The 7,672-nt window shown below is 40.0% G+C and overlaps 1 non-coding gene across 1 annotated transcript; it reads right to left on the bottom strand.

The window, feature by feature from the left end:
* Positions 1 to 5,875: 5,875 nt before the first annotated feature.
* LOC114008514 (U6 spliceosomal RNA) lies at positions 5,876 to 5,979 on the bottom strand. Its single transcript, XR_003550035.1, has one exon. It is a non-coding gene; the product is annotated as a U6 spliceosomal RNA (small nuclear RNA).
* Positions 5,980 to 7,672: the final 1,693 nt, after the last annotated feature.

Here is a 7,672-nt window from a genome sequence, read left to right as displayed (position 1 = left end):
CATTTTTAGACATTGCCTTTGATCCCCCCAAGTCTACCTGATAATATTTTATTTTCTCTTGGTCCTTGGAGAGATCCTTGATAGCCTTTTTTTTTTTTTAAGATATATATTTATTAGTTTTTAATTTTCTACAGAACATGTGTTCTCACCAGAGAGAGAAAGAGGGAAAGTGAGAAGGCAAGCTGCTAAGTATAGGATTTGATTTTGTTTTGGGCTGTGGAAATCCAGTGCCTTAACTACCATGCCACCTGCTGGCCCAATCTCATTTTTTAAAGGTAGTCACTAACAATCTAGTATTATAAACTAAAATTTCAGTTTAATATGAATTCTGTCATGTAACCATAAAAAAGATTTGTGATTAGTAAATTCCAAAAGAATACTTTAAGCACTCTATTAATAAATAAGGCTGAGATTAGCATGTTTTCTAATTATCTTCGTCTGTGTGGTGGGGGTTCCCCTCAAGTTCATCCTTCCATTGGAATAATACTTCCCAGAGTCATAGCTTATGCCAGGGTTTCATTTTACCTCCTCCCTCAAACAGCCCTCAGTTTTGTCTCCTCCCTCTTATACCAAGTCAGTTAAAACCAAAAGCTTTATGCTACCAGGAGACTCAGATGCTATAGGCAGTAATACTCTCCAGTGCTCATCTTTCTGGAGGTAACTTTCTTACCACCTCATCTCTGCATTTACAGAGACTTTTAAATAATATTTGTCATTCTTGTTTTTTCTAGTGAACTGAGAAAATTCCTCAAAGTATCTGGTTCTCATATTGCCCAAAACAAGTCTAATCTTGTATGATTAATAGGTGATACTCTCTAATACTTTGCTTCCAAGATGTCCAATTTAATTATACTATTAAACTTCTTTTTTTTTTTTGGAGAGGTTTTCGCTATAGGGCGCGTGTGCTCGCCAGACAGAGAGAGACAAAGAAACAGAAAGCGAGAAATCACCCCCCCAGGGGGGATTGTCATGCCACAGTCCCTTCTCCTCCATTCTCCTCTCGGGATCTTGGGCACGCATGCACACGCGCCCGGCGTGAGTTTTAAGCCACTAGGTCCGGGACGTGAACCGTGGTCGACTACGTGGGAGTCCAGCGACATGGCCATTACGCTAACTGCTGGTTCCCGTACTATTAAACTTCTCACCACAAATTCAGATTTGTGAGTTAATAGTTAATCTCTAAGCATAGCTAAGTATTAATAATGGGACCTTGTTTAAGTTAGGAATGTGACATGTTTAGTCTGCAATTCTTTCATTCAAGTATGTAATTCTGTTTAATGCCACCTTTGTTCAGGTACTATGCTAGGAACTAGAAATAAGAAAAAAGAAAATGACATCCCGTAAGCTTCTCATGATCTAGATAAGGAGACAGACCACTAAAGAGACAATTATAGTTTTGTTCAGGTTCTATGCTAGGAACTAGAAATAAGAAAAAAAATGACATCCCGTAAGCTTCTCATGATCTAGATAAGGAGACAGACCACTAAAGAGACAATTATAGTTTAGTGTTATAAGAACTGAGAGGAGTTTGCCAAGGAAGGGACTGTGAGGACTGAGAAAATGTCACCTAATTCAAGTTCTAGTAAACGTAGAGAAATGCTTCAAAGGCCAGATTATACCAAAAAAGTTTCTGTCAACAATGTGTTAAAACCTGATTTGGTCAATTGATTAGCATAAGTTATTTTTGTCCTGGAGATTTTTATTTTAGCCATGATAATATGGTCACAAAGCTACTTCTATTCCTGATCAGACTGCCTGCAAACACATATAGTAGATGAAAACCATGGACTAGTCAAGAGAGAGATGACTGCATCTAGAACACTTTTACACTTACTGGGAAACAGTTTACAGCAGGTTTCCCTGTGATTTTGTGTGAATAAAAACTTTTTTTCCCAAGGTTTTTGCTGTAGATCATGTGTGTGCACAGAGAGAGAGGGGGAAAGTGAGAAATCACCCTCTGGGGGGCGTATAGCCACTCCACAATCCCTGCTCCATTCTCCTGGGATTTGGGGTACACATGCACACACTGCCTTCATGGTTTTCAAGCTGCCAGATCTGGGACTTGAAACAAGGTCTACTGTGTGGGAGTCTAGTACCTTAACCATCTTGCCGCCTGCTGACCTGTAGAAATTTTTGGAGGGGAGAGATTTTTGCTGTAGGGTAGTGTGCTTGCCAGAGACTGGAGAGAGAGACAATGAGAAATCACCCCCAGGGGGAGTTGGCCATGCCATAATTTCTCCACAGGATTTTGAGCATGCATATGTGCCTGGTGGGCTTCAAGCCACCAGGTCCAGGACCCAGACCACTGTGGGTCATGTGGGAGTCCAGTGCCTTAACCACTATGCTGCCTGCTGACCACTAGGAAATTTTTAAATGAAGTGTAGGGGCTACCAGGTAGTGTGGTGGATAATTCTTTGGAAGGAAAAAAAATACATAAAAGGGGGCCAGCAGATGATGTAGCAGTTACGTCACAGGACTTGCACATGGCTGACCACAGTTCGAGTCTTGGACCCAGCGGCTTTTAAAACATGCTCGGGATGTGTGCTTGCGTGCCCAAGATCCTGGGAAGAGAATGGGGTAAAAGGGCTTTTGGTGTCACCATACCCCCTGGGGGGTTGCCTGAGGGTGGAGAGAGAGTAGGGATTGAGAGAGGACAGACAGATAAAAGCAGAAATCAGATGGGTCCCCAAGCCCTTATGTGCCCATTTTCTTATAGGGGAGGCAAAGCCCCATGCTTCAGATGTGGAGCACCTCTTGTTCTAAATAAGCCTCTCCAGGCCTTCTGTGGCCAACACTCAGCTTTCTTCTGTCTGTAAAGCCCAGCAGTACATTATGTTCTTGTTTAGAGCTTTCGCATGCCCTGCAGCATAGCACAAAGACTATACATTAAGGGATTCCCTGCAGGGGGTAATTTCTCACTCTCCCTCTCACTTGTTCTTTTTCCAGCTATGGCATGTGCCCTAAGGCAAAAAACTTTCAAAAAAGAAAAAAAAGTATAAAGGATATTTTCTCTAGTGAACCGATTCCTCAGTAGGGCCTTTAGATAGGAACTGAATATGCTGACAATTAAAAAATTATTTTGTTGCTGCCTCTTCTGTAAATGGACAAATTATACCTATAGTTCACATATCCACCAGTGTAGGACCCAGAAAAAATGTTTCCAAAAGTAAGAGAAATTTGCTGAAAATAGTTATATTCCAAACTAAAAAACACTGAATTGCTTAGAGTTCGTGAATCTATGTCTCTTATAAGACTCTTACAAAAGGAAAAGCTGTTGTTGGAAAAATGTGAATCCATAGTAAATATTTGGTGACCTGTTTACCTAACACTTCCCAGAGAGGGTTCTAATTTATTTTATTTCCAATTCAGTACACATTTATTAAATACATACAACATGTGAAGACCTTCAGAAAACCATAAGACAAGTAACACTCAACTTCGGATTTCGTGTTTCCAATTAGAAAAAGATGAGAAGTGACTAAATGTGTGAGTAAGGTAAATAGGAAAGGACAAAATGTTTAGTGAATGAGAGAGGCTTCATTACTGTTTATGACAAAATAGATAGCTTTTACTTTTCCACAGTGAACATTTTATTGAAATATAGCTCATAACCCAGGTAAAGAAAGTGATACTACAACTGGAGAAGCCAACCTGTGCCTTGTCGTCTTTCACTTCTTTGAAGATAATGGATCTCCTGATTTCCAACACAGTACACTATACTAATTTTGTCTGTTTTGGAACATCATAAAGATGGGACAGAACAGATTATTTTACTCAGTGTTACATTTGTGTGATTTACCCATGTTGTGGTAGTCCATTGTTTGTATATTCCTTATTCATTCTCTTTTTGAAGAGAGGAATTTGTGTTCTTGCAAACAATGCTGCTATAAATAATCTTGTGTACAGATATGAGACTGTTAGATAGATAATACAATATGTGTTTCGTTTTCATAGGTACTGTCAAACAAGTTTCAAAGAGGTTGCATCAATTTCCACCAGACTCATGTGAAAGTTGGAATACTCTACATCTATGCCAGCCCTGGCATTGCCAGTCTTTTAAATTTTAGCCATTCTGGCAAATATTTAGTAGCATTTCATTATGGTTTTAATTTGTTTTTCACTGACAACCCATGATGGTGAGACTTTTTCATCTTTATTGGCCATTTGGGTATCCTCTTCTATAAAGTGTCCATTTTTCTATTAGATTATCTTATTGATTGGCTGAAATTCTTAATGATTGGCTGAAATTCTTAATGTATGAGCCCTTTGTTCCTCATATATATTATTAGTTTGACAGGAAAGTCATGACATTTTTCTGTTTTTCTATGCAAAAATGCTTCATGACTTCCTGATGACCCAATACAAATATATTCCTGGCTTCCCTTTTCATTTTTTCAATGGACATTTTTTTTGGGGGGGGTGGGAAGGTTTTTGCTATAGACCCCATGCACTCGCCAGAAAGAGAAAGCAAGAAATCACCCCCCAGGGGGATGGCCATGCTGCAGTCCTTTCTCCTCCATTTTCCTCTTGGGTTCTTGGGCACACACGACCCATGTGAGTTTAAGTCACAGTGTCCAGGACTCGAACCATGGTCGACTACGTGGGAGTCCAGCGACATAGCCATTATACTGCTGGTCCCACCAATGGAGATTTTTTTTTTTTGAGTGATTTTTGCTATAGGGCGTGTGCACTTGACAGAGAGAGACAGAGAGATAGAAAGTGAGAAATCATCCCCCAGAGGGGATGGCCATGCTGCAATCCCTTCTCCATTCTCCTCTCGGGACCTTGAGCACGCACACACACACACGCCCGGTGTGAGTTTTAAGCCACCAGGTCTGGGCCTTGAACCACGATCGACTACGTGGGAGTCCAGTGACATAGCCATTATACTGCTGGTCCCACAAATGGAGATTTTTTTTTTTTTTGAATGAACATAAGTTCCTAACTTTATTTTCTTTTTTTATGAAGTTTTTAAAAAATTTAAATTCATTCACTGTACATCAGTACAATATACAAAATGAGATTTTCCATCCAGAATACACTGTATTGGCTCAGTCAAGGATATTACCATACATGTTATCGTCAACAAATAATTTTCCATTTCTTGTTTCTTCCAGATTTCGACACCACCCCACCCCCACCCCTCACACTCTGCAATTTCCTACCCTCCTTCCACACTGTCTCTGGTATCTACAGTTGTTTTCCATGCCTCTTTTTTTTTTTTCCCCCACATTTTATTGATTCACAGAAGATCTTAATTAATTTGAAAACTTTGAACAGCAAGTACAGCTGCTATATACATAGCTATGAAGACATGTCTGACTTTAGGTGTAAACCTCAGTGAGCAAAGTAAACATTCTATAAAGAAGTACCTAGCTGGGGCTATATAGCTTACTGCAGTCATTAAATAGGCATTTTCTTAAGCATTTTTTAATTTTGAGAAAAACAGTTTTAGTTTTAATAGATCAAAATTTTAAAAATGTTAAATTTGCTTAAGGCTTAAAGCTAGGAAAAAGATTAGGATTCAGTTCAAATTGGTAGATGAACCTATCAACCGTTCAAGAGAAGAAAAAAAAAAAACTTAAATCCGGAAATCAAAGCATAGAAGAAAATCAGTAATATTTTAGTCTAAAGTCAAAAAATTATATTTCACCAGTTCAGTCTCATGTAATTAACGTCTTTTCTATTAAATTTGCAGTGTTACTGCGATCTGATCTTTCCATTTAAACTCTGGAAGTTAACATTTAATTCTGGACTTGTCCCTACCATTAGGCTGGCCATTTTCTTGGTTGTTTTTTGTACTCTTATTTCTGTGTGTCTGACTTTAGTTTTCCTGGTATAGCACTTCCTTCAGCACTTCTTGGAGGGCTGGTCTAAAAATATGGAACGCTTCACGAATTTGTGTGTCATCCTTGTGCAGGGGCCAAGCTAATCTCTGTATCGTTCTAATTTTAGTATATGTGCTACCGAAGCAAGCACCTAACTTTATTTTCTCTTTCTTTTTCTTTTTACTTTCTTCTCTCTCCTTTCTTCCTTCCTCCCTCCCTCCCTTCCTTTTCTTTCTCTCTCTCTCTTTCTTTCTCTCTCTTTCTTTCTCTCTCCTTGTAAGACATCTTTCCTCCCTTCCCCCTCCCTCCCTCCCTTCCTTCCTTTGTCATTACTTTTATTTTTAATGTCCAGAGTTTGTAAGACAAGGATCAGAGCTTCCTTCCAGACACAAACATTTTATAAATTCTCAATTGGCTGGTGAGGCTAATAGGGGTATTTCTTCTTGTCTAATGAGGTGTTGTCCCATAGTTTTGTTTTGTTTTGTTTTCATTTTTATTTATTCATTTATTTTAATTTGATCAGACACAGAGAGAGAAAGAGAAGGAAAGTGAGAAAGCAAGCCACCAGGTCCAGGACTCAAACTGAAGTCAGCCATCTGCGAGTGTCCAGCACCTTAACCACCATACCACCTGCTGGTCCCATGTTTTCAGGGAGTTAGCAATAGCCTTTTGGTTTCAGGGTATCCCAAATGCTACCCAGTCAGTAGATTTTAGGGCAAGTTATTGCCCAGCCATCTTGCAATCCTTCACCAACCCCAGCAGCACACGGTCCACAGCAAGTCCTATCTTTGTTTTCTTACATGTTATTTTAGATTCATGTTCTACTTGGAAGTACTTTTTATGTACAGCATGAGGGAAAAAAATGAAGGTTGATTTTTGTCCAAATAGATACCGAATTGACCTGCTCTTGTTTATTGAACAGACATACTTTCCCCATTGCCTTTTGGTGCAACTTTTGGCATAAATCAGGTGATTTTAAAAGTGTGGATCTCAGGGCCAGCAGTTACGGTATTGTGGTTAAGGCACTGAACTCTCACATGGCTGACTGGTTCGAGTCCTGGACTTGGTGGCTTGGATTCTCACTTTCCCTTTCTATTTTTTTTCCTGGTCAAATTAATAACAACAGATAAATAATATTTTTTTAAAAAGGTGTAGTCTCAAGACCAGCAGGTGGTATGATGGTTAAGGTGCTGGACTCTGATGTGTAAGACCATGTTTTGAATCCCAGACCCAGAGGCTTGAAATTCATGCTAGGTGCATATGTGTGCATGCCCAAAATCCCAGGAGGAGAAGCAAGAAGGGATTATGGTGTGGCCATCACTTATGAGAGTGATTTCTCACGTTCCCCTCACTGTCTCTGTCTCTCTGGCCAGCGCACATGCCTCACTGCAAAATACGGGGAAAAAATGGCCCCTTGGGACTGTCACATGGCCCAGTAGTTAAGGGAGTCACATCCTATGTGGCAGACAGTGTTTCAATCCTGGACCCAGCTGCTTAAGAAACATGCTAAGTGCATGTGTGTGTGTGTGTGTGTGTGTCCAGAATCCCACGAAGAGGGAGAAATGGAGGAGATGGGATTGCGATGGACTGCACTCCATTGAAGGGTGCATTCTTTCTTTCTGTTCTCTTTTCTGGAGAGCTCACACAACGTCTGGCAATAATTTAAAATAAGTGTGGGTCTTAATCTATTTGTCCTTTGTGTCAATACCACATGATCTTAAAAGTGCCTATCTTTTTTAAGAATTATTTATTTGGGATCAGCAGGTGGCGAGGTGATTAAAGGTGCTGGACTCCCACAGAGCCCACCACAGTTCGAGTCCTGGACCTGGCAGCTTGCTTTTTTT

The sequence above is a fragment of the Tupaia chinensis genome, unplaced genomic scaffold (assembly GCF_000334495.1).
Source record: "Tupaia chinensis unplaced genomic scaffold, TupChi_1.0 Scaffold000350_1, whole genome shotgun sequence".
NCBI lineage: Eukaryota > Metazoa > Chordata > Mammalia > Scandentia > Tupaiidae > Tupaia > Tupaia belangeri.
The sequence above is the reverse complement of the archived record's forward strand: the minus strand, read 5'-3'. Positions and strand labels throughout refer to the sequence as shown.